Here is a 27,327-nt window from a genome sequence, read left to right as displayed (position 1 = left end):
CGGCGGTCTTTGCGTTCGCGAGTGTTGCAGGTTCGTGTTCGCGAATCGTTAAACTATTATATAATGCTCTCTCAAATTGTTCACTGGAACGTTGCGTATTTTCTGCAAGTAGCGTTTGAGCCGCCGCGCCGCCACATTAAGGACGATTTAGGTGCGCAAATTTTTTTGTTAAAAGAAGTGTTTACTGATTTTTTTCTATTTTTTTTTTTTTTTTAATAGTAAGAACGTAACACGTCTTTTTTAGAATTTTAGTAAATGAATATGAATATAGGGCGTGAATTGAGTATAATGTTGCAAGCTGGAGATATTAATCTCAATTTTTTTTCTTTTTTCTTTTTTTTTGACGTTCCTAACAATAATAAAATCATTTTTTATTTTAATTAGTTATTTGAATAACTTTGACCAAAATTAATAACATTTATTATAACGTGTACTTCCTTTTTTATGATATCTTTGTTTATAATTCTTTCCTGAAATATTCTGTTTTATTCTGCAGTTCTTTTTCTTATTTTAATTCAAGTATTATAAAGAAGAATTTGTTTCTCGATAAACTCTTTAATTAGTGTCAACATCAATTATCAAGTAAATTAGGTACTTTATCAGGTAGACGATGTGATAAGGACACTTTATTAGATAAATTTATGTACTTAATAATAGTTATAAAACTCATATCGTCGAAAAAGAAACGGTCTTTTAATATAATAAAATTAATTGTTACGCGTTGTCACGCTCGTTATTATATCACGTATTAAGCGTGAACGAAGCAGTTTGACCGATCAGTAGCGAATATTCATTCGAATTCGCTCAACTTAATCCTTTTTACGGCCGTTGAAATGTCGCGTGTAGCGCGTTTGCGCGTTCTGCGAATAATTCCCTCTTGGTTCTCACGGTGAACGGTTGTTTGTGTACGGAAATTGAAACTGACGAATGAAAAAGGTTTTTCTGTTTCGATTACTTATTTGTTTATTTAATGGAGCTTTTCAATTTTTGTTTCGTATTTTCTGAAATAATAAGTAATATTACAGAATGCATAGCAATGTGAATGTTCATCTTTTCCTTAACAGAGATATTAATAGAAATGTCCTCTATTTCTCTAAAGATTCAAGAAAAATCTTCTAAACTACACACACCACAATAGAAAAAAATTGTTTGACGAAGAAATTGATTAAATCGTTTAATTTTTCCATCAGTTTTAAACACTCTTAGTTAATATCCATGCATTTATGAAACGTTTAAGCCTCCTTTCAATATGATATAAATTTGTTAGAATGAAATAAGTCTTCACATTATGTTCCGTTATCAAAATTTACAATAACACTATAACATTGTTCAAGAGTTATAAGTAAGATACATTTTTTATACGCGTTTGCTACGACTTCAGTCCATTACCGATTAATACCAACGCATTTTTTATGCGAAGTACGACACTGCGCGATTTGTCAATCTTTTTACAAAATTTATATTATCTATTGCAAAATTCAGCCTTCCTCTATATAAGTGCACAATTCATGGACACGTTTTATACAACTGGAAGGACGATAGACAGAACGATTCGGATGAACGTCGAATGATTAATAGATGTAATCGAATTTAACGAGGTGTAAAATATCGTGATATCGGAACGAAATTAATCCCATTAGCACGACACTTGGTATCATTGAACGTCTTGCGAAAATCCCCCCTGTATTCGCGCGCGATAAATCATCGTAATTTCGTGTTTTACGGCGGGCCGTTTCGCGTCGCCGCATTACGATGACTGGAGGCTGCGCGCGCAAATCAAAAGACATTACGTTGTCAATTGTAACTTATGTTAAATTATAAGCATCGCACGACGACGGTTTACACGCACTGGAGGCTTTGCCTGCGGGCGTAAAGGCAACACGCGGAGAAAGATCAAGGAACGATAAAATGCAAGTACGCTGTATTAAAGATTTGCGCAACGTTCGCCGATCGTGCCATATAAGGTCGGCAAAAAATCTCGAGACTGTGTGTTAGATCGTAAAAGAACGAAATTTACAACGTGTAGCGTTAAACGTACCGTTTGTTTGTTTATTACTTTTCTTTTATATCGTGAGAATTTTTATTGTACTCCGTCCGAAAAGAGAAAAGCCGGAGCTGTAAGCTGAATAAAACCATAATTATATAACGAATCATTTTATGAATGTTATATCATTTATTATAGAAATATACCTAATTAATAAGAACATAAGAAACATATGGAAATTAATTCTTAAATAAAATTCGCTCTACACTCTGCATACATGTATTTCACAACATTTTATCGCGGACTACTACTTACTAAAGTATTTTTAAAACATTTATGAATTAGAAGAAGTAACAAACAAATACAATAAAAAGTATATATAAAGGTTCGATCCTACGTAATGCTACATCGAAATATTTCTTGAAAATATGATTCATTGCCATTGTGACATCACTATCGTAGAATACCTAAAAATTTTGCACAATACCCAACTAAAATACATTCACATTCTAATTTCGTAATTACTCAATATTTTTACGCATTCCTGACATTCAAAACTCTTAATTAATCATTCGTAATAAACAGACAGACTAAACTCTCATCTCTGCAGTATTTCTGATAGTAAAACATCGCATAATGTTGTTGAATAGAAGCGAAAAGAGAAGCGAAAAGCGAAGTTCGCAGAATTTCGTGTCTATTTATGGAACATGTACACTATAATGACTAACGCGTAGACGCGTGTAGTTACGAATAGCTCAATTAGATCGTTCTACATTGTACAACCGAGCGTAGTAGAGGAATCGCGTACGCACCGTGAACGTTATACACGGTGTACGTGAACTCGAGGCGTAGCCCGAGGTCTGCAACGGGTCTTTTGCGGGGCAAAAAATTCCTGGAAAAAATAAGGTGCAATCGCTCCGTGTGGCGAGCTAAATATTTTACGCAACGAGGGCACGGATAACTGTGATCAGCATAATTAGTTTCACGGGTTGCGTTGGCTACGCGGCGCGTTGCCTCGTTGCATGCTTGTAAAAAGTCAATCCGAGAAAGGGAACATTATCATAAATCGCTATCGGGATACGTTAGGTTGCGAAACAAGCGCGGAAGGGGCAAGTTCACCGAGTCGTTAGACGATATAAAAGTAGAATAGTATCAGGACCTCTTTAGTAAACAGAAGAGGAAAGAAAGAAAACGATGTTCGCGTATATTCCATTCGCAGTTCCCTTCCATCAAGCGCAGATGGACTTGGTTGTCAAAGGAATATCGATTTGTTCGAGTTTAACGGTAAACAGAGTTCTAATGCTCGTATTTGGTGTATCAAGGAATGCAGCAGAGTTCCAAGCCCGATGTCGGCTGGCGGAGTCGACACACTCGAATTCGGTAACAAACCCCGGTATGTTTGAATTCGATATCGAGCAGAATCGATTCATTCAAATTCGAAGGCAAACAAATTCGCTAGAGAGCGAGACTGATGCACTTAAAGCTCGGCATGAAAAAAATCGATGAGGTCGAATCGAGGAACAAACGAGACAACCCGATTGTTCGATTCGTGCGAATCCGATTAAGCTATATTTTTTCGAGTAATTTTCAGAAAACTTTCGAACATTTAAAATACGTGATTGCATTTATTTAGAATATTTCTATTATATACACATAGGCGATTTTTACAAATACAGGCGAATAATGTGACATTGAATATAATTAATAGCATTTTTGTGTGACAGCGTTGAATAAAATATTCGCCTTCTCCATTAACTCATCGAAATAAATGATTCTGGATTCTTATAGGAACTGGGAACACGTATTATACATACCTGTATACTTTCGATGTTTTGTTTTAATTAAAATTAGTTAGGTGTGATATGTTTATGTACGAATTATACATTGTTAGCTCTAGTGTTAATATTCGATATTGAATTTTACGCCTGCAATATACACTTATGTTCACAGCCTGTCCTTTAGTAGTCGGTATTTCCTGGTTAAAAGTTTCAAAAGTGTCGTTTTCAAAAATGAGTTATACATGTTATTGGCTTCCTAATAGCCTTTATCATAATCTTGATCAATGTGAGATTCAACGATACATGTAGTTATAACAATACATCGTAACTTGTTTTTACCGCTGTTACAATCTGGCAAATATCTTGTATCCGCCTTCCAAATATCTCAATGTCTCGTTTAATGTATCGATATTACTGAATGTCCAAGATCAAATTATATCTCGGAGATCTGAAGTAAATGATGTCAATTGCATTCTGAAGACCTCTAATAATAATTTTATTGATGCCAATTTAAGAACGTTTAGAACCTTAGAAGATAAGATTTATTAATATATTAGATAATCCTACAGTAAAAACAGAGATAATAATCAAAATAAAAATATTTAATGAAAAGTACTACAAGAGAATGAGATGTTATCTCATATTATAGGTACTTCCCCACAATTTGAAAAATTTATGTTATGTTATGAATTTATAGGCATTTATGAATATAAATTATATCGTGGATATCTTAATATTTGAGAACACGAATATTTTTCTATTAAAATTCAATGTTGCTCGTACAGTTGTCATACTAAATATCTTATCACTTGTATCGTACGCCTTTTAACTCTTTTCGATTATTTTTATCTTACATATCATGAATATGCGACGAACGAATCTCTAAAAACGTCTATTATAATAGTTATAGGCATTAGCATTATGTTAACCATGAAGCATCTTACAAGCGTAAAAATTTGAAATAGAAAGTCGTAGGTCAAATCAGTCAAATTTCAAACTAGCCGAAAACCCATTTCAAAAGTGGCTATTGTGTACAATCTATCTCGTGTGTACAAGTATTAGCCGTCGAATAAATTACAACGCACCGAATAAGAATGGAGTAATCGATTCGCAGAGGATACTCACTCGCGGGTTTGCCGATGGCGGTCATGGCGGCGTTTGTAACGACGCGACGCAACGGTGGAGAACGGAGAAGGCGCGAGAACGCGAAGGGAGAAAACCATCTGTCAAGTTAGTCGCCGCTTTCCCCGCCTGCGGCAGCCAAATCGTTTCCGGGCCCGGACCCGGGCCTACAGCCTCGTCGCCTCTTTTCTTCTTCGTCTTCTTCGTTCTTTTTTCTCCCCACTTCTTTTCTTCATCGGTGTAGTTTCTGTTCGTTTCACGTTACTCTCGCTTTGGCCGTATGCCGAACCTGGTCGATGCGAGTTCATTGGTTGCGCAACTCGCCAAAACCAGCATCTCGCCCCACGTGCTCGCTTCGCTTGAGTTTGATACTTTCGCATGGCAGTGGAGTCTTGTTCTGTTGTATGGAGAACCGGTACTGTGTTCCATGATGAAGTTAACACTGGAATTACGGATCTTTGAGGTATACTTAAATGTTAAAGTGTCATAATGGAAATAAACGTATAATAATAGATAATAGACAATAAACAACAAGGGAAATAGATAGATCATAAATAATAATAAATACAAAATAATAAATTTCTACCTTGATTAAAGTTTTCCCTAAGATTTCTGCATCTATTTAGTAATTGTACAAAAAGAAAGAAAGTTGTGATCGTAGGATCGTTAACATTTAAAACTGCTCGATATTAACCCTTTTATGCCATTTTTTAGCTTTATATTATTAAATAATGTGCTAAATGTAACATAAAGTATTTGAACAGTTTTATTTTTTAATAAGTATGAGATAGATATATAAAATTCGTTCGACGCTTAACATCCTAATGAGAATAAAGGCAGTAAAATATCAGGGAAGTAAAATCTTAGATAATACAATAGATTCTGGTTTAAATTTTTTGCTATAAGAATCGTAGCTATTTTCTTCCCTTTTTCCATTTTACTTTTTTATTATCATGAAATACAACAGAAGAATATTTTTAAAATTTACTACGCAATGTAGTTGTCAAGATTTGATTTCGTATAGAATAAAATAGAGATAAAATTTTTGCACGAGAAAATATTATTCACAATGCTGTATTTTGCACTTCCATCGTATCTCATAAATTGGTATTACCTACAATTACTAAAAACATTTCTGGGAACTATTGAATTAAACAAAAAAACGAAGGGTTGATCTTGCCGTGCTTGTCTTTCTCGAGACAAACCGGGTCCAAGAAAGAGAGCCATATTACGTGAGAAAGATTACGTAATTTTTAATACCTTTTATTCGCAGGTACGAACGTACAGCAACCGATTATATGATAATTGCATGTTGTCCAATTGGACGTCAATAGGGAGTTGCATCGCAATTACGCGAAATAATATCTTGCTCGTGAGACTAAATTTTGCCGCGATGAGTTTCGAGCTCACGCGATCTTTAACAGCCTGCGAATGAAATCGATTTTACACAAAAGTAAACAAAATTAACCGTGCACCTGCTGCGTATGATCCTCAACCCTGACCATTCGAGTTAAAACTAATCGAATCTACATCGCCTCTTGAACCAATTTATCATTCTTTATTTAACGTATATAATCATCCAATTATCAAAATAGCATCGAAAAACCAGGAAGAAAAGGTCGTCTTTAGAAACCAACGAAATTAAAAAAACCTCTTTTTAGCTTTGTATCTTCTCTCGGTGCATCTGCGTGTCCCGAAACCAGCGGCCACACTTAAATGGAACGAGCCGCGTGCTTTTCACTTTGTAACCGCCTTCATCACGGCGGAAATCTGCGTTTCAGCGAGGCCCAAAAGCGCATGAAACAGAAGAACCTGGACGAGGGAAGGGCAACAGTCGAATTCTCGACTCTGGTGCAGGTCGCGATGCATATATCGAGTGGACGACGTTTTAGCATCGACGACAATCTCCGAGTGAGACCAGCAGCAGAAGCGGCAACGGTAAAAGAGAAAGAGAAAAGGGTGGATAAGAGAAGGATGGCCAGAAGGTGGGAGGAAAAGGGAAAGAAAGAGAGAGACCCAGATTTCATTTTCGTTGATGAGCTTGGCGTCGGTCCAACTCGACTAAATATATACTCCCTTTCTCTTCCTCTCTTTCTCTCTCTCGCGCGTCTACCCCTCTTCCCGCCATTTCCATCCTGGCCCGTACCCTTTTCTTTTTCATTTTCGTCGGGCTCTATGCAACCAGAAACTCGGTAGATCCGCGAGCGAATCTCTGCGACTTGAACCGTGCAAAATCATCTGTAATATTAATCCGATAATATTAAAATCATGATGTCTGTATATCCGTGAAACATAACCGGACATAATCCTTGAAAGAATTAAATGGTTCGGTTACATGTCTAAATATTAGAAAATGGTCGGAAATGGTCAAAATCTGTGTAGATGTACCTAAATATTAGCAAGGTATCATTCTATGGATACCAGGAAATTGTAAAAGTATAATTACTCACAAAATAAAAATTGGAAAGGATTTACATTAGATGAAATTAAGTGTAAAGTTAAAAATGAATATGTGGGATGGAGAAATTCAAACGGAAATAGGATATTCTATGCAGAAGATAAAAGTCGATATTGATATAATATTAATATCCAGAAGTCTGTTAACAATAACAATTTTCACTGGTAGAAAACGTAAATTGAAAATAATATTAAAATAATATTATTATGATTAAAGTGATTAATTCTACTTTTAATATCTCTTAGAATTCATAGAACCATACCTGATACATCATTAACATTTTAAGTACCATAACCATCTATCCTCCTTCCAATGGCTACATAAATATGTTTATGTGATTAATATTCCATCATCGAATCCATAAATTCATTGTTATTCACATCTGAGAGGTACAAATTCTTGTAACACGTTCGCAGAAAGCTAAAATTCCCGAAATTCCCAAATCGCGTAACAGAATAGATGCGAGGTCGGAGAAATCGTCCAACGTCCAAAGATTAGATACCATAAACCAAATCACCAAAACTAGAAAGCTAAAGGAAGGTAGGACAATCAGACAACAACTAAAGAAAAACTAGTTGAAAAAAAATACACAATGGATAACCCAAAGACGGGTTGATCCTGTTGACGAGCGTGAATTGACCAGACCTCGAGAAGAACGACAGTCAATGCGTGCGATCGGACCCGCGTTCGTCGCAATTTAATTTATGACTGTGCTCGTTGTAAATTTCACCTCGCGTCTTGTTACAGTGCCGAAACCGTGCAATGAACCCGCCTGTTCCAACGAGAAAGCTGCCTACGACAATGTCTCGATTCATTTTGCTGCGAGCAGGTACCGCTGTCTGCAAATGGCAATGAATTTCAAAGCGGCGCGGCGGGGAATAGCGGGCGGAGACTTTCGTTTATGGTCCCCTATAGAGGGGAAAATCTCGTCAACCGCCCTACTTAATTAAAGAAACAGGTAAATCCAGCATCGGTAAATGGCAACCGATACGACCGCAACGTTGTTGCTATATGTATGTTGCTGGTAAAGGAATTTGGAAATGGTTTTTCTTTATTAGGGTGATCTACCACATTTTCTTTAACTTTGAAATTCACAGATAGTTTCTTTAAAACCCACAGTGATTATATAGAATAATTTCCAAGTACTCCGATGCATGTTCTTAACAACCCATTAAATTCATTATTTGAGATTTATAAAAATTATAATTTATGTTATTGTATCACAGTTATAATTTTATAAGCATATTACAAATTTTTCTCCGCATTATATCAGTTCCCATTGCAACGGTCGATGCACATGTTACGACAATGAAACAGGTGAAGACTATGTTGGTGAAATTTTCAGATTCCCAAAAAAATCGCGATGAAGTCATCGAGTTTAGTGATACGTCGCTTTCACGAGCAAGCCGATTACGCGATCGCGCCGTGTCCCTGCCGCGAAAACAATCCGGATCTCTGTGAGTGGAACCTCGATTGAAATCGTATAAAATATTTTTTTCTCTCTTAATTGGACATTGTACGATGGCATTGTTGCGCGATCGTGACCTCTAAAGAACGCGTTAATTGTCTCTCCTTCTCTAGCTCCACTCCGAACGAAACCTCCAAAGATAATACATTAAAACCATCCTCGAAGTAATATATAAAATTCTACTCCAAAAGAAACAACTTTCAAGATCCATAAAAGTTTCACGAAAGTTTCATAAAGCTGATGCATACAGTGTCTCGAAGAGAAAGTAATTCCTGCGAAGACGCAGCTGCTTGAAAAAATTCGATTGTCGCGTAAGCGGATCGATTGTCATTCGACGGAGGCTTCAGCCGCTGGAAACGTAATAAAATTTTCGAGAAAACTCTGGTTCGAATGTCGCTTTCGTGAAAACGTCGCGCGAACGACGGGGAGCGATTGCGCGATCTTTCGCCGGCAATTCTACGAGCGGAGCTGCTCGTTTTCGGGTGACGACAGGAATTTCAATGGGCAGAGTTATATATCGGCGGGTGACGCGGCTAACGGTACATCCCTGCACGCTTTCAATGGTCTACCAACCTACCTACCTACCTACCTACGTACCTATATATCGCTCATAGCGCCTAGGCCCGCATCGATCGCGCCTATATGCATAACGCGTACATACATACATACCTATCGATCGCTTCGTTTCGTCGCTCTCGTCATCTCTCTCGTCGCAACCCCTCTCTCGCTGTCTCTTCGTCTTCTTTTGCTCTTCACCGGTAGTGCCATGCCGTCAGGCTTGTTTTCTCGAACGAGAGAAGGTGGAAAGTACGCTCTCCGGCTCTCTTTTTCTCCGCCTCCAACCTAGTCCAAGACTTTGGCAACGCGAGACTTCTTTACCCCTCGATCATACTTTCGCCTCCTTTCTTTCCCTTTCTGTTAATTTTTCGTCATTTTTCATCTCCTCTTTCACCTCTTCTTCCTCCTCTTACTCTCTTTCGTTTCGTTTTCTTTTCTCCTTGCAGCCTAGCTTTGACTAAACCCTTGACTGGTTACCGAGTAAGCCATGAGAGACGAAGAACGAGAAAGGAGCTTCTCCGTTTGTCGAAATTAGAAGATCCTCCACAGCCGCTTCGAAAGAGCTCTAATTGTTCCGTCGGATTTTTTCGAAGTCGATCATATCGAGACTTTCGGCTATGTTTCAGTTGATTGAAAGGGGCGTTACTCTTTGTGCGAGCCGAGAGCGCTCCCTCGCGATCCTCGTGACAGCTTGCTGCCTCCTTTGTCGACCGTGTCTTTTTGTATTCCGATTGTATCCGTAGCTTGTATCGTATTCGACGGTTACGGATATGTTTCTAAGATTTCTCTTTTTAACGTTCCCAACTCGCTTCTTTCCTTTTCTTCCCAATTTTCATATTTCTCGAGGGAGTCTGTGAAACGAAGTTCCCTATGAAAATTTCTGGTCTTCCATTTGCTTAATTGATTCACGACGAGTGTACAAACCCATTAGCCGGCTGATAGCTTTTCCGTGGACAGTCAGGAACGTTGAAGATACGGGTCATTGACAGTGACCGCGTGTGAATAACTGTAATCCGTCGTTTCACCGTGTACGGTAGAACCGGTAAACAGAATACACGCGCCAGGGTCTCTGACCAAATTCGTTATCCACGGGAGCACTAGGCGACGAGAGTAGGAGGAGGAATTAAGCAAGAACGACGGGAGATGGAACTTTCTAACCATTTTATATAAGCCGAATCGACGTTATCGTTGCTGATAATCGTCACCTTCTGACAGACTGATCAACGCCGGATTTCGGATATTTACCTACCCCTTTGATATCTCTGCTCCATGCTCTTGTATTGCTTTCATATCATCTCATAAATTTCGGATTATCTCCTAATAAAAGATAATAAATTGTTTTATGAAGATATTAGTTTTTTCACTGAACTATCGAGAATATTGACCTTCACGCTTCATGATTTTGCCGACGACATAACACTTTCAATATCTGATAATTTGTATGACTATTTGATCGTTCCGTATCTTTTTGAATATGACTGCCTGTTTAACAAGCTGTTTTAAGCTGTATTTATCGATTACTAGTGTAATAAAGTTTCAGTCAAACGAAATATATTGTTCCCACTGCGAATTCCATCGGTCGTTCCTTTATAATAAACCCGGCATGCTCTTGTTAACAAACAATTAATAGGAAACGGTCAGTATTATACGGTTACGTTGTATTATAATATATATGCATAGATAGTATATAAATCACCCATTGGTTAATCACATCCAACGTTAAATTAACGTTGCAGGATTTTAGATGGAACAAACTAAACCATTTTTAGATAATAATTAATGTATCCGTGATCTCGTTACTTTTTAGACAAGCTATGAAAATCAATTTAACTTCGTCATGTTTTTGACTAAATAATGAAAGAAATATTTAATAGTATTGGAAATGAAGTAACTCTCATCGTATTTCAATTATTAGCGACAGTTTTATAATTATATCACCCCAGAACTTAGAATAAAATGCCGCCATTCCATTACACCGTACCTAAATACATACAGGATATAGACATATTTTTTCTTTTCGAACGGTAAACCCAGCTCTCGAATAGCATGCACGCTATAGATTATAAAGACAAGTGGTTCAGGAGCACAATAAACGCATCTCCTCTTCCGTTTCCCGCGTGGCGGCCGCTGCAGCGGAAACCTTCCCTTGTTATTGAAAAATCATACGAAAAGCGATACGTCGTTCCGTGCGGGTGCGATGACTCGATTCGAGGATATTTCTTTATTTTTTTCTTTTTTCTTTTTTATAATACTTTCCTCTCTTCACCGAGTTCTCATTCATTCACGACGAGCACCTTTGCCTACGATCTCGATCATGTAGGTAACCTTGTTAGTTCACCGAGTCTCTTTGCCTTCGCTGTACGTAATAATAGGAGTCCTTTTCTGGTTCGGTATTCGATCACTATAGATCAATCGATCTTCCCACGTACCTGTACGGAAATCTCTGTATAATGCACAAAACGACAATGAGATCGACAGGAGGGTGGACGACCTAACGGTACGATATCGTGTGTCGGTTCATTCGCGGTGATCGAACAATTCGTACGATTTCAATTTTTATAGTATACTGGGCTGATTGTGTTACACTCCACATGTGATGGACAGACCAATTTTTTATACGCTTTATTTTATTAAGTTTTATACACAGTACAGTTTTTAACATTGTAGTTATGGAATTTCATGTAGGTATTTATTTTTATAATATTATTTTCCCTTCCATCTAGATCTTGCAATTTTATGACATTCAGAGAAGTTTTTACTACTATTTTATTCTTTTTATTTTTTTATTTCAGCACAAACTTCAATGTAATAATATTTAGTTAGCTTTAAAATGAAGATATAAAATCTTTTAAGAAGATTTAATTTATCCAAAATTCATGCAAAGCTAGTTTCTTAATTGTTAGATTGCAATTAACTTTCCACTAGACGAATATCAAGTCGAGAATAAGGTAAAAAAGAAATATATGTATACAAATTAATGGAAAGAAAATTTCGCGGATACGTGTATGTTCTACAAGCACGACGAGAAATAAAGAAGTGAAATATGCTTTTAAAGCGCGGTCGGGGGACAGAGAGTGGAGTCAAAGCAAGAGAGTCGAGGAGTAAAACGTAAAACGCGAAGAATAAGAGCTAGAGGTAAAAGACTTAAAAGAGCTAGAGTTCATAAGAAATAAAGTGCAAGAGGAGAATATAGACTTGGGAGTTTCGGTCTTGTCGCGATATACCTCGAGTATAGTTTTAAATTGGACACTTTTATTAAGAAAATTCTGTATGAAAATAAAAAATACAATTCACGAGTTTATAAGATATCTTGGATTCAATATTTAACCCTTAACCCCTTAACCTCGGCTCCAAGTGTACTTTACTTAATTGTATGATAAATTTCGTTTCCTTGAATCTTCCGGTATGATTCAACGTATTTAAATAACATCTTTTATCGCTTAAGAAGTTACAACGTTCGTGCAACAGCGGCATATAATGTTGTAATAGAATCTCGTCCGTATCTTGGAGGAAAATTAAACGCGTTCGAATGATCTATCACGGCGATAATGTTCGTGGGACAATGAAGAATGTAATATCTACAAGCTGCTCGCTGTCACGGTTACTTTCCATTATTATGAAGTTCCACTGGAATGATGGACACTATGCAATATCTCGAGCTCCACGCCCTTGCACGTTTTCCGCTACAGATGTCACATGATACGGGACATCAGGTCCGAAATAACACTGAATTTATAGCGGTACTGTCCATCACCTTGTGTCGCTGTTTGGAGCTTGTTTATTGCACACGAAGTGCATTTATGCTTTTAATAAAAACATTTTCATAGCGAAAAACCATGTCGGAAATTCAAGAGCTGTGGCTGTGCTACATTTATATTGTTATCGGTTTTGTACACTTGCCACTACTACACTGTTATTAAAAGTTGTGCTTGGAACATAGAATATCACAAAAAAAAGATGATTTTCGCGGAAAATCCAATAAAATGTTTGTAGAATAAATAGAATAGATAAAAAGTAAAATACAACGATCTGAATATTCGTTTGTGCGTTGCAAAAAAAAGGAAAATATTATACTATGATCAAACGAATTTATCGATATCGACGATTAAAGTGGTAAATCCTTGTTCAGATTAGCCAAGTTACTTTTTTTTAAGCCACTTGCATCAAGTAATTTCAATTTAAGTTTGTGTATATATAAGTCAAGTTATCTGTATCTTGAGGCAAAACAAGAAAACTAACGGATACGTAAAGTGGCGCCAAAGAAGCTGATACTTTATTGAAATAATAAATGTAGTTCATTTAAAATAAAACACGTACTTTCATTAGTTTGTAACTCAGATTGTACACAATTCACAACAAATTCAAATTGTGCTTCGTGTTCCAAGAAATAGTTAAAAGGACATCAACTTCACTCGAAAACTGGTAAAATTCAAATTTAGTAAATGACAGTAACGAGCAGCTTGAGTTCAAGCAACTTTCACTACGAAAATATTTGATATCATTTAACCACTTTCTACTCCTAGTGTTAACGTGTGCAAAAAATAAATCAAATAAAAGATCCGAAAACGAGAGATCTATTAAAACCCTAAAACTTCAACTTTCCCTAGATCACCGTATATTTTCCATTTCACCTGCCTCGATGTAACGATATTTGACACTTACCGTTCAATAGCTGGCACACGTGGAACGAAACAAAGAAGAAACCCAACAAACGCAATCGGGCAAAGAGCCGAAGATTTAAGAAAATCAAAGAAAAAAAAACCGAGAAAGAACCGCGAAGATCCTGTTTTACTCGCTTCCTTTTATTCGGAGGCTTCAGTATTCACGCGGTGCCACGTGAATCTTTCATCGTTGAACATACGAAGAAACAGGTACCGTTCCGCGTAATGTTCCACGGGCGTAAAAGAACGACTGGTTCACCGCTCCTTTGCATTCTCGTCGGTGTGGTTGCACGCCCGGTTCCGCGTTCGCGAGTTAATTCAGATCGTGCGGCCGAACAACAGCCGAGCTTCTTTGTATTCGACGCAGCCTCTGGACTCCTGATTAGGGTTAACGGTGGTAGCCAGTCGATGGGTGTACCTTCCTTGTCGTGTATACATAACGCCTATAGGCGTCATCCCTGCCGATCGATCCCTCGTGAGATCGATCGTCTCGTGGCAAGTGCGTGCGCCGCTCGTAGAACATGCCTCTCGTTCGTCACAGGAAAATCGGACAACTTTCCGCGAAAGCCCTCGAAAATTTAAATGAATACCTTATCAAGAGGGTAGAAAGATGAAAGTAGGAAGTTGGGATGGGAGTTGTCGCTTGGCAATCACCTGCTTGGTATTTCGGATCAACGTCCGCTGTGGGAGGATGAAAACGAAATGTCAATGGGGATGGTTCTCGACTGAAAATGATTATGGTAATTAAATTCGTTATCGTATAGATTTGAATATAAACGAGTAATTTTTTGGTTGATCAAGCCTGTTTATAACGATGAAATGATGGAGTGATAAAAGAAGGTTCGTTCGAGGTAAGTTTGATCCTAGACTAATATCTGTCTATGAGCGACTGAAAAAACGTTGTAATTATGTCAGCAAATGACGTAGAAAGAAGCTGAAACGCGGTATACTCTTCTGTGGTTATATTTACTGCGAGCCGTAGGACATTTGCATTTGTGGCTGAATACCCTGGGCTCTTCCACTTTCTACCGTCATTTTTCAGCTTTCTTTCTTCCGTATTAAAGAGCCAACGTCTCCATAAAAAAGGGGTGAGAAGAGGGAAGCACAAGAAAGAAAGGGAGGAAGAGGATGCAAAAAAAGAATACGTCGGGAGCGTTTACATTCGTCCGAAGTTAACTTCATGCTAAATTATAATTCTGAAAAAGTATGGCCGAGGTATGTCCTCGTTGCATGCTACGCCAAGCAATTTTATTCGTTCCCTTTTTTTTCGCTCCTTCTTCCGCTACTTTCCGCTCAACCCTCTATCTGCCTTTTTCTAGAGGGACGAACTTGTATAATATTCAAGCTGAACTTTCCTATTTATCGTACATTCGTCCATCATAATTGAGCCACTGCCTTCCCGTTTCGTTTCTCTCGGAGTTAACGGGGAGCAACTTCTTGCATCGCCGCCGATAATTTGCGGAATCGGAAAGAAATTCCATTCTTTCATAACCCTCCGATGTCAATAGAAACTTTATGAAAATTCAATTTTCCTCCGATCTTGCCATTCTTCTTTGTTATAATAGAAAGGATAGATCCGTTAAAAGTCTTTAAATATTATTCCTTTAAGAAGATCCCTTAAAGACACGATATCAATCAATCTGATTTAAGTCGCAAAGTTTTATCGGCTCGATGCGAAACGAATAATGAGAATACGAAGAGGGTGCGAGTCCCCTTTGTTATAAGAAACAGGATAGATCCATTGAGACAAATTCAACATCTTTCTTAAAGACACGATATTTAGAATGCAATTAAGAAGATGTTACTTAAAGAAAGGTACGCTTCATATTTTAATTATAAGGAGTACTTTGCTTCGCATAGTTTGTACATTTTTGTACATTTAAATTTCCCATAAATATATAAATATTCGCAACTTAATGCCAATTATCAATCTGTTTTGTTTAAGTTAGAAAGTTTTATCTATTCGATGCAAAACAAATAATGGTGACCTAGAGTAGATATAATTGTTCTTTATTCTTAAAAAGGTTTAATGTACCGGTTAAAGAGTTGATGTCAGTCAATCTAATTTAAACCAAAAAGTTTTATAGGTTCGTTGCAAAATAAATAGTGGTAACCTAAAGAGGGTGAGTGACCTACCCGAACGTGACCCTGTTTCCCTGAGTTTCTCTCCTTTCCACTTCTTTTTTCTCTATACGCTGTAGCACGATCTCGTGGAGGCTCTTTAGTTTCCTGTTCCTTTCCTCCCTTTTTAACGGTTTCTTCCTTTTACATGCGAGTTACCCTCCCCCTAGTCTATTCGTTTCCTGCGGAACGGGCCATTTTGTTTCGTTTTCCGTTTTGTCTGGAATTTCGTGAGCCCTCAGCCGCCTCTCTGCTCCCTTGAAAAATTTGGTTTTCTTCTTTTATTAATATCAATGTTTCAGTATGCAAATGCGAATCTTTCGTCTACCACTTTGGGGATGAGATTTTCCTCCTCGCCCCCGTAAAGTGGCGCGTTCCTTTCCAATGAATGGTTGATTCTGTGTGACGAGTAAGTTTCGCGAGCGAAAACCGGAGTAACTTTTTTACTTTGACCAGGATGAGTGGCGACGCTTTCAGCGGAGATTCAATGACGTCGTGGTAAAACGAGGATGCTTTTCAACTGTATAAAATTGCACATGAATGTAAATATTTCACCTTCCACGCGGAAATCGAGTGCAGAAATGCTACGCGTAATAAAGTTCATTGTTAAATAGCAGTAGTTGATTTTAAAACGTTTGATGAATCAAAATAATAAGAATAGAAGCACGAAATAGTTCAATGTGAATTTATTCAACGTATTATATTTCATAATATACAAAATATTAATTATTTAGTATGGCTTGTTCATACATTTATACTAATATATGATGTATTAAATATAATACATTCTATGAAATGTAATGTATAATACATTTCAGTTAGATAATAACATACAATGTTACACTTTCATAATTCTCCTTGTTTTTTGTAAGTGCCTGGTGTTTGATTCTTAAGTTATTCGCTGTTCTCTCCTTATTTTTCACTCTTCGACACGCGCATCTCCTATCGTACAAGTTTCCGCACTCGTATATTCTTCTCGATCTGCTTACGACGTTGCTCCACTTGTTTCCCTTTAAACGTGCCACCTCTTTCTAAAGCTTCTTCCGTGTTGGATATATCCCGGAAGAATTTTTTATAGGATAAGCTGCGATATTCTTCAGTGTCGGTAATCCGTCCCTTCTTATTTTATTAACGCCTACGAAAGAAGTAAAGAAATTTTTCTTTATATTTTTTCGGTGTTGCGACTTCCACCATGAGCTTCTCCCGTTGCATTCCTCTCTAAGACTTCGCAATGTTCAAGGGTAATAAATTAAACGCTCGCTGTGAGAGCAAATTAATTTCCTTCCGGAAATCCCTAGGAACGAGAGAAGTTCCGGCTCTGGAGCGACGACAGCTTCCTAGCTCATGACATCACCCTGATGATGAAAACGTAATGAGCGCGAACTATTGTTAGAAAAAAAAAAAAAAAAAAAAGACGAAGAAATAAGAGAGACCAGTCTATCTCAACCTGCTTCTCCCCTTTGAGAATCCTCCCTTTCTTTTGTGACCGCATGGTACTTTATATTTACGGGCACGACGAAATGCATCTCGTTTCTTCGTACACTCTGTCGATGCTTCCCTCGTTCACCCCCTTCTTTTGAAGCTCTTTTGAACTCCTAAGTATCCACACTTCCATTGTACCTCTGTCCCTATTCCACTCTCTCCGTTTTCACTTTCTCTTCCTCCGCCCCCCAACCCGAAAAAACAAAAAAAGAGAAAGATTCTTAAAACCGCCTGCATTAGACGAAAAAGTCCATTTCAAATGGAGTTGGCGAAACCGCATCTTCAACCCCCGGACGTGGTGACGCGCGGCGATTTTCACAAAGGACGGCTGCGCTACCACGCTTTTTCCTCTCTCGCGCTACGCAGACCTCGAAAACTCCGACGATCACATGGAGGAAAAAGCAGGCCAGGGGGACGACCTACGCCAACCCTTTCCTGTTTACAACAATCACTCGACTCGTGAGTGTGTCCGCGACCGGTCAGGAACCACCCTCCACGTCTCTACCGTGTATTTTTTTCCACCGTTTCAACCCCCTCGGTCTGTCTTAAGGACAGATAGCTGCATACACACATAGAGTTCCTCGGTTAGTTCGCCCCTCCGGCACTCTGCTGGATCTGCTCGCCTTGCTAACTCTCTCTTTTCTCGTCTCTCTTTCTCTCACCCTCCTCGTCCCTTTCGATTCTCCCTCCTCTCTCCACGTAATCTCCCTATCGCGTCCCACCACCCCACTCCCGTACCCTCTCTGTCGAGCCCTCCTCACTGCCTCTCTGCGCTCACGCTTTCCCTCTCTTTCTCTCTCGTTCCCTTCGTAGTCAGTCGGAGGGAGAGATACGCTAGGACCGAGCGAGAGGGCGATAGTGTCACGGTGGGGCTGGCTCTCTCCGGTCTTGCGCGGCGCGCACCAGTCAACCCGGAGCCACGGTAGCGCAAGTACTGTGTTCGTCACGTTCAAGGGACAGTTACATCAGAAACGGCACGGCTCTTTTACCGGTCTTTAAATATCGTTCGTGTGCAAAGTGTGAGCTTCGCGTTGCGACCGATGTAACGACACGCGGCCAGATCGTCCCGATCGTTGGAGAACGTGTAACGGACAGTTTTTTTTACATATGCTGTAATATCGTACGATCGAATCGAGTGCTTTAAATCGTCGTGCCTACGCATGTATACACATGCATATATAGATATAGTAGAGATTATTGGATTGAAAGAAAAAATAAAGAATCTTATATATACATATAAATGTATATGTATATATAAAAATAATTTAACACGAGGGGAAAAAGGGTAAGGGGGTTGAAGATCCGCGAGTGGTGAGTGACAGGGGATATACGTACGTTGGACGACAGTAAGGGGGTTCAAGCGGAAATCGGCCGTGGATCGTGGAGAACCGATGGCACGCGAGACTACGGAGTCATCCCCTTTATCGGCTCGGTTCGATCGCGCTCTCAGCGATCCTCGTGCGTGGAAAGTCGCAGGGATGGGGTCGTGACTGTCCGCGAGTGTCAGTCGACGCCCCGGTCGCAACACGACGACCGTCGACAGTCGGTCAGAGGGAAGAAAGATCGTTGGCGGATCCTCTTTGGAAGCATAACGAACGATTTAGCCCCGTTATCGGACACACTGGGACTCGCCGCGAGTGGCGGCTGGCAAGAGGGGGAAAAAAAAGATATCGACGTTTCTCGGCGCGGAGAGTGCTCTCACCCCTTCGCGTGGCGAACGTTCCTCAGCGAGAAACGTGTGTAGCTACAGCCGTGTGTGCACCGTGGTCCTCGGTATTCATGGCCGGTTCACCAGTGAAAGTGAACGATGCGTCGAGACCACCGGCCTCGACACACACGGAGCTATTGTGACAGGGTTGCATTTCTGTGATAAGGGAGGATCGCTATCGCCAACCTGGTGATTTTTGGATCGACCAAAGGTATCGTGCACTCCCTGGTTGATGTCTCGGAGGGCAACTTACGTAGAAGTGGTGGGTTTCACGATTTTACGTGTTTATTGTATATCAACTCGTCGTTTCGCTCGGTTCTGATATAATCGTGGTAGACGGACTCATATTATTTTGTACCTTGTCGTATTAGATCTGATTCTCCCGACCTAGTATATAGGATAAACGTAAGGGGAGGTTCGTGTTTCGTTCGGAAATTTTTAGTGGTATTTGGGGCACGGCGATCGAGATGCAAGTGACGTTTTCGATCGTATTTTTAGCATCGATTACATTCACCAGCTAACGATCGGAGAAGCTCTCGATAGTCGTGCTTGCGTGTCGACATTGCGAGATCTCTACCGTTTCCACTTGTTTACCGTGCCATTTGTCAGTTTCTACTGATTGAGTTCCTCCGTTTCGAAAGAAACCACGATTTAAATTGGAAACTCTTCCTTTTTTAGCATTTTCCATTCGACCTTTCCTTCCTCATTCCTTCCCTCGATTCTTTTCCTTTTCTCTTTTTATACCTCATTTTATACGAATTTTATTTATTTTCTCCCGAACGCTCGACGCTCCTTTCATGCGACTGTGAATTTTCCCTGTTTTCTCGTCTTATCTTTCTCTGGCTCGCGATGTGCCTCCTCGTTCGCAAGTGTTTCGTTCTTTCTCGCTCTTCGCCTCTGTCTTTCCCTCCCCCCGTCCCTACACTCCCATTTACCTCCCGGTTATGGATATTATTAAGTAATACCTACGTTGCGCGCGCGGCGATACGCTCGCGGCCGATCGGCTGTGTGCGTGCGTGCATGCGTGCGCGCGACGCCGCTGCGTGCAGTGTACTTACTTACTCGCGCGTATGCATGCGCGTTGGCATCGCACGCAGGCGAACGGGAAAGCGCGGGTTCTCATTTCGATTTTCGTCGCTGACACGCACCAAGTTGCGCGCAATACACGCTACCTTTCCTTTTGTTTTGCGCGCCCCGAATACAATCTTCGGGGACGGAAGTACCGTTAACCGGAAGTCGAAACAGCTACACTATGAATTTTCTTCTCTGGACTAGTTTCCAGGACTAGTTTTGAGAAACTGAGAATTTTAGGATTTTTCGGAAACCCGTCAGTGTATTTGGCAACGATATTCCTAAACATTATGGTTAAGACGATTCACTGATTATTTCGTATTAATTTATGCTGGTTTTTAGGGATTTTTGGGAGCGACGGGTTTTAAAGGTTTTGAAAGACTCGTCAGGATGTTTTGATATAATATCCTTGAATATTGTCACTACGATGATCTATTGATTATGTAAGGAAATTGAGACATTTGAGAAAATTATCCGTAAATATTTCAAAATTTGTTATTGAATGTAAAGTATTTTGGTTTCCTTCTTTAGTTTACGTTTCGTCGTTGTCTAACTTGTCTGTTTTTAAGTATTGTTAACTGGGATTATTTTCTCTATAACTACGAAATTAGAAATAAATAAAGATATATAATAATACGATTTTATTTTATTAAATATGTTGGTTTTACTCTTTACAAATGTAAATGCAATGTAATTTATTCGTAACAGAAATGATATGACACGTTGAAAAATACAGTATCTCAAAATAGAGAAATCATTATGTCGGAATGATTAGGTATTTGAGTTAACTCGTCTTTCCAGGTAAAAGATCTTCTGATGTAAGTTACAACAAATTATGTTCGTATAATTGAGCGTAAAGCATAGTGATTTCCTTCTATCTTTCGACGATTCTTAAAAAATTTTGTTGCGTGAATTATAAAAGATAAAGTATAATAAAAAATAATTATAGTAGAATGACTCAAAGTTGCGAATTTATTCGCAAATGTCTGAAGATAATTGAGCGTAAAACATTGTGGTTCTCTTCCTCTGGTCTCTATCAGTGTTTTTAAGTGGCATTTGGTGGTTTCTTAAACGTCTCTATTGTATGTTTTACAAGAAATTACGTCCGTTTAGATATTGTTAAAATAGAATGATCTAAAATTAGAAAACTGTGCAAGTAATTGAAGATCTACAATTCAACACAGTTAAAAATAATCGCAGTTTTTTTCCTTGTATTACATTTCGTCAGTGTTCAATCTAACGATTTTAAAAAAATGTATAATATAAATCGTTAAAAAATTATTAATCTCGAACGACAAGAAATATTTATGAATATAAAAATGGTTAAAAATCGGGAATAATAAATATGAAGAATCAAGATGATAAATAATAATAAATTCTAATGACACAGATTATGCATGAGGATAGTTTTAAAAAAGTGGGCTTAACATTTATAGATAATATCGCATAAGTGGCACTTTGATTATTCTTAATTACATTTCGTAACGTTAAAATACTGGATGTGTAACATTCTTGCCTATCAACTGGCCGAGTAGAAAATTAAATCGCAATCATAATCAAAATGGTTTCTTAAGGTGTTTTTAATTGGATTATTGGACGTCAGCCGCTTTCTCGTTTCCAATAAATATTGGTGGCTTACTTGTTACGCAGGTTGATGTCGTTGACTTCTGAATGAAAGTCCTCGATAAAATGCCACGTGGATCGGAGTAATTAAGAAAGCATAATTCTCGAGCACATTAGAGCCGTGGATACTCGTAATTTCTTATCTCTAACGATGTCCCCATGATGCAAGCGGAAATACCTATGTGCCGCAATATGAAACGGGAAAAGTTGTTTGCGACTGTAGTACAATCGAAACTCTCGTTAATGTATGCCTTTCGTGATCATCGATTCGAAATAATCTCAATCGGACTGTCACTTTCGAATAAAACATAACAATTACATCTGTCGTTATTTATCTTCAATGAGAGTTATTGAATTAACGAAGAATTCGTCAAAATTTCTTCCTCGTGACAGGAACTATTCTGTTTACATTAGTAAGTTCTACTAATGTGAAAGTGTTTGCTATAAAATAAGCTATAATTAGGTGTATTAAAATTCTACGATTATAATAATTGATATATTTTCTACTACAAAAGGAAGAAAGAAACAATCTTAAGAAGATTGCGGAGGTACACTGCTATTTCCAACCACTTCTTCCAAATTGCCTGTAATTATCTTCCAATACGAGCAATTAAAGTATTAAACTTTTGGAACCAGTATTTGAGTTAGAGTTCGAGTGCGTAACAACTTTTATGTCAGTTCTGATTCTTCGAATCGTAATCGCAAATCTGCGGATCATTATCTGTGTTTAATTTTGCATAAGTATAACAATCAGAAAGTCGTCAGTGGTATGTAACATGTTCAGATATTCAGAGATTGATTTGTTAACTCAGTTTTGATTATCGTGATTAAATGAAAAATTTATCAATTAGATTGTTGCCTGCATTTATTGCCTCGACGGCAATAAAATTCCCTTCAGGTGTTCGGCAACCTACATGGGATCATAAATCACTAGCCAGATTGTCGAGTCTACTATTCATCCGAATGAGTACGTACTACTACCTACACCCCCGTTCATTAGTATTAGACACCCACTGATCTCGTAATAATTGACATAAATTACTAAGAAAAGGATTAATCGATTTTAAAAGTTTTGTATTGATGCTAGATGATGATTGAAGGGATATAGTAAAAATTTGTACAAATTACTTGCAGCTGTGAGTTATGAACAGATAATGAATTAAAAATTATTCTGTTGGTCCTTATATAATACTGATCCTTACTAACTTTCCAGGTTTAGTTCATCTTTCGTAAGAGTCCTAACATCTACGAATATCTATGAATCGACAGTATATCATTTTTTCCAATATAGAAGTATATAAATTTTATTTAAGATTTATTTATCAACATATAACATAGACAATAGAACTTTCATTCACGTAATTTCATTCGTATATTCATTAAGTTTTCTAACAAACGTCATTTTCACAACAAACAACGCTTCAATCAATCAGCTAATATCCCCTACATCCCATATACTCGTATCACCTGTTCAGTGATCTCAATTGAAGTATCACCTTGGAAAGTCGTTATCCATCTTAGCTGGTGAAACGCAATGACAAAACTCGTGCGTTTGTACGCGGTGCAGTGTGTATAAGCGAATCACCTGCGTCCCTCGGTGTGTCGGACAGAACAGCAGCAGCAGCAGCAGCGGCAGCGATGCCGTAATAACGCCGGCACGCTCGTGCCAGAACCAAAGTATACGCTCGGTGTACACGACCTAAATAAGATGCGATGCCCCCCGGGGCGAAAGTAATTCACAGACACACGCGTGCACCGGGGATACACACATACAGCGGCCGGGCTCGGGCTATAGTTTACGAAGTGCCGCAGGAACGCGTCGACCGCTTTAGCGTAGCTTCGACCCGCGTTTTTCAATTTCTGCACGCGGTGCGTCGTGGATCCTCTTGTCACGTGGAACGCGTAAAATTGACGAGAGGAAGACTTCGCGCCGGATATCAGCCTATGCGTTCGTTTCAGTCGTGATGATGCTTGGTGTAGACGAGAAATATGATTTTATTACGATTTCGCACTATTTAATTCGATACGTCAATATTCCTAATAGCGAGACTGCATGATTTCATGTATTATACAGAATAACTAAAGCGTATGAGAGATATCAAAATGGAAAAATATATAATGCAGGAGGAAAACAAACTTTTATCTATATATTTTACAAAGACAGATATTTAAAGTCCTAAAAATTTAATTATAAATTTATAAAATTTATAGAGAAGTTACGAGTTGGTTATTATGATCACTCTGGAAGTGTTAATATTAAAAATATAAAGATGGCGAATTGCATAGCCATCAGTGCTAAATCACGGCACCGTATGGGTAATTTATACTGGAATTTAGAAGCAGGGGGCTAATTTTCGTCTTGCTAACCCAAACCTGACCTAAATCTCAACCAAATTTAACTTAAACCTAATAGCAGGTTTCACGATCGTGTGCATTCATTAAAAATATATCGATCTATCGAATAGTCCAATGAAACGAAGATATATCGTTGCCTCGGGTTCTCCATTCGATCATTTTAATGTTTTCACATCCTCTATTCGATGGTTTTAACGTTTTCACGTCATCGGTTCCATCATTCTCGTAACGTGTCATTTGTAAAGTTTCAGCAGTAATGTGTGTTCATTTCTCCAAGATGCAGCGCACAGGAATGTAGAAAAAGATTTCGATGCTACGCGATTTGACAATTTCATACGTTTAGTGATACAATGCGCACAAATCCGGTTAGTGGAAATATAATACAACTATGGAAAATATAAAGTACTCGAATTGCATAATATTACTACCGTAAAATCAGAACAACGTCGCATCATTCGTCTGCATAAGAGCTAACGAAGATCGACCAGGAGTTTACACATTGTCGCGCGGCAAGCGTGCTAACCGCGCAATAATAGATGCATAGATGAATTGGAGGATCGTTAACGAACGCCATCTCGACGTTCATCGTCGGTATGGCGAGTATATCCGTGTTCAATGTTTCATTGGTTATGTCGCTTTGATTTGGATGTGGAGGATGTTTCGGAATAGAATAATAGTTACACTTTGGATACGCTTTAAGGAAGAATTTTGCGTTGTAGAAAGATTGAACTTGCTCTATATTCACTATTTCCTGGATAACTATATAAGTAGTATATTGTTTTACAAAGTTTCATTACACATTACTTTTTATATTACATATTAAGTCGTGTATTAATCGTATTACGAATTAACGTGTGAATACGTTTTTGATTTCTTTATAAAAATGCTGAATGAACATTACAGCCGTTAGAAATACATCTATTAAATTGTATAAGAAATTCAATATTTATCAAGAAAATTAAGGCTTTATATTGCGATCTATCTATCGTTATAAGTATATTAAAAAAAAAAAAGGTTTTTTAAAGGAAACCAACTCTCATAAGTCGAAAAATGTATCATCTCTAAAGAATTCCACGCTACACGACCATGTAGTGCATATCGAACAAAACGAAAACGTCGGATGTCCGATAGCTGGTGTAGAGATATATTCATAAAAAAAAAAAACCGCGAACCGGCGCGCATCGAGTCGCGAAAGGGGTTAACGGTTCATTATCACCCCATTTCATCGGTAGAGGCGCAGCACACCGGCACGGAACTCGAGCAACACCGGTGGAAAGACAGTATACAGGAGGGATAGAGTAATGTATAGATGTATATCAGCGTGTGTAGAGTTACGTATGTATACCGTATAAACGTGCATGTTCGACGGGACGCGTGGCGAACGAGGAGGCCCGCTAGCCGCGGAGAATAGAGCGAGAAAAGAGGGAAGAAGACCGTGTGTAGAGGAGAGGGAAAGAAGGAACGAGGAGTGCATCGAGGCAACGAGTCAGTGGGCTAGTGGGGCCGACAGAATGTAGCCCGTACTACGGTACACCATCTCCCTCTTTATCTCTCCCTCGTTCCTTCCGCTCTTCCTTTCTTCCTTCTTTCCCATCGTGTGCCTACTCTCTTTCTCTATAGGCCTATCTCTTTCTGTTCCACGTACCAGGCTATACACCGTCTCATCTTTTTCTCCTCTCTACTCGTTCTCCGCTGCAAACCATATATAATAGCGGGTTTGCTATTCGTCTCGGTGTGTAGGTCGTGGTTGCAACCATGCAGCGGGGTTCTCTTCGCCCGTATGTCTATATATGAGTACTCATACTTATACACATGAAAATACTTGCAGAACAGTGCACGGACGAAACTACTATAGCAACGTCGATCGTGGTACACACAGATACATATATGGTGTTTTTTGCGTGATTATACAATGATAGGAGTGCGTGCAGTATCTACGGATTAGCGTAGCGGCGTGTTTACCGGTGCACTAAATATAGCAGCGATACGGTTCATTAGAGTACTCCGGTATACACTCCGGACCGCCGTATATTTACGTATACATATGTAGGCGAGTATATAAGGGAGTCGCGATTTTTTCGCGCGCGCTTTCGTCGCAGTTATTGCGTAACACCGTTGGCGTGTACACCGGCCGCCACGTCACACACGTGCACATCCCTGTTGGACTACAAATCACGGTGACACAGTTCATTACACGGGTGCAGTGTGTCGTCGTCTATGTACATGCATGTAGTTATGTATACATACTCACCTTACCGAGCGCAACGTAAATGACGAACACCTTGCATGTACACGGTTCTCTTCTCCCTTCTCCTGATGTACATGCTCTCTTCATGCAGGTGTACACAAAAAACCACACGTACATATACAGATACACGTTCCTCTCTCTGGCATACACCTCGTGCACATTTATTCTCGTCACATGCACGTGTTATACGTGCACGCAGGGACATACGCAGGGACATACTTACACGAAGAGGTACGTATGTAGCGAGTAGAGTCGCGAATGTGGGCACATCGCATCGGCGCGACGATGCTTCCTTCCACGGTGAATCCCAACCTGCCCTAGAGAGGCACTGTAAAGCGGCATGAAAGCACGGAATAGGCCGTTGGTAGATGTGCTCCCGCCCGCGTCATTGTGTGTATATCTACACGCGCTTGTGGATAGGTATATAGACGGGTGGGTGGGTAGGCAAGGCAAGGCAAGCTCGGCTGGTGGTCGCTTGGTTGCGAGGTTCGCTCGATAGCAAAGTGCGGTTCCCCTCGACACGGGCTCTAGTACTTGCAACGCGGCAGGATTAAAGGGGAACAGCCTGTGTACGGAAATGCACGATCGATGTGCACATGTCTGAATTTTCGTGTCAAGTCGTGACCGATCGACCACGTTCTGAGGTTACGCGACGCCCTGCTTCATCCCCCAATGACGAGCAATTCTATT

At 39.1% G+C, this 27,327-nt stretch overlaps 1 protein-coding gene across 9 annotated transcripts in view; it reads left to right on the top strand.

Moving 5' to 3' along the window:
- LOC139988064 (probable nuclear hormone receptor HR3) overlaps positions 1 to 27,327 on the top strand; it is a 136,331-nt gene that overhangs the window by 36,185 nt on the left and 72,819 nt on the right. The window lies entirely within an intron of this gene.

Source organism: Bombus fervidus, chromosome 6 (genome assembly GCF_041682495.2).
Source record: "Bombus fervidus isolate BK054 chromosome 6, iyBomFerv1, whole genome shotgun sequence".
In the NCBI taxonomy this organism is placed as follows: Eukaryota; Metazoa; Arthropoda; class Insecta; order Hymenoptera; family Apidae; genus Bombus; species Bombus fervidus.
The sequence above is the reverse complement of the archived record's forward strand: the minus strand, read 5'-3'. Positions and strand labels throughout refer to the sequence as shown.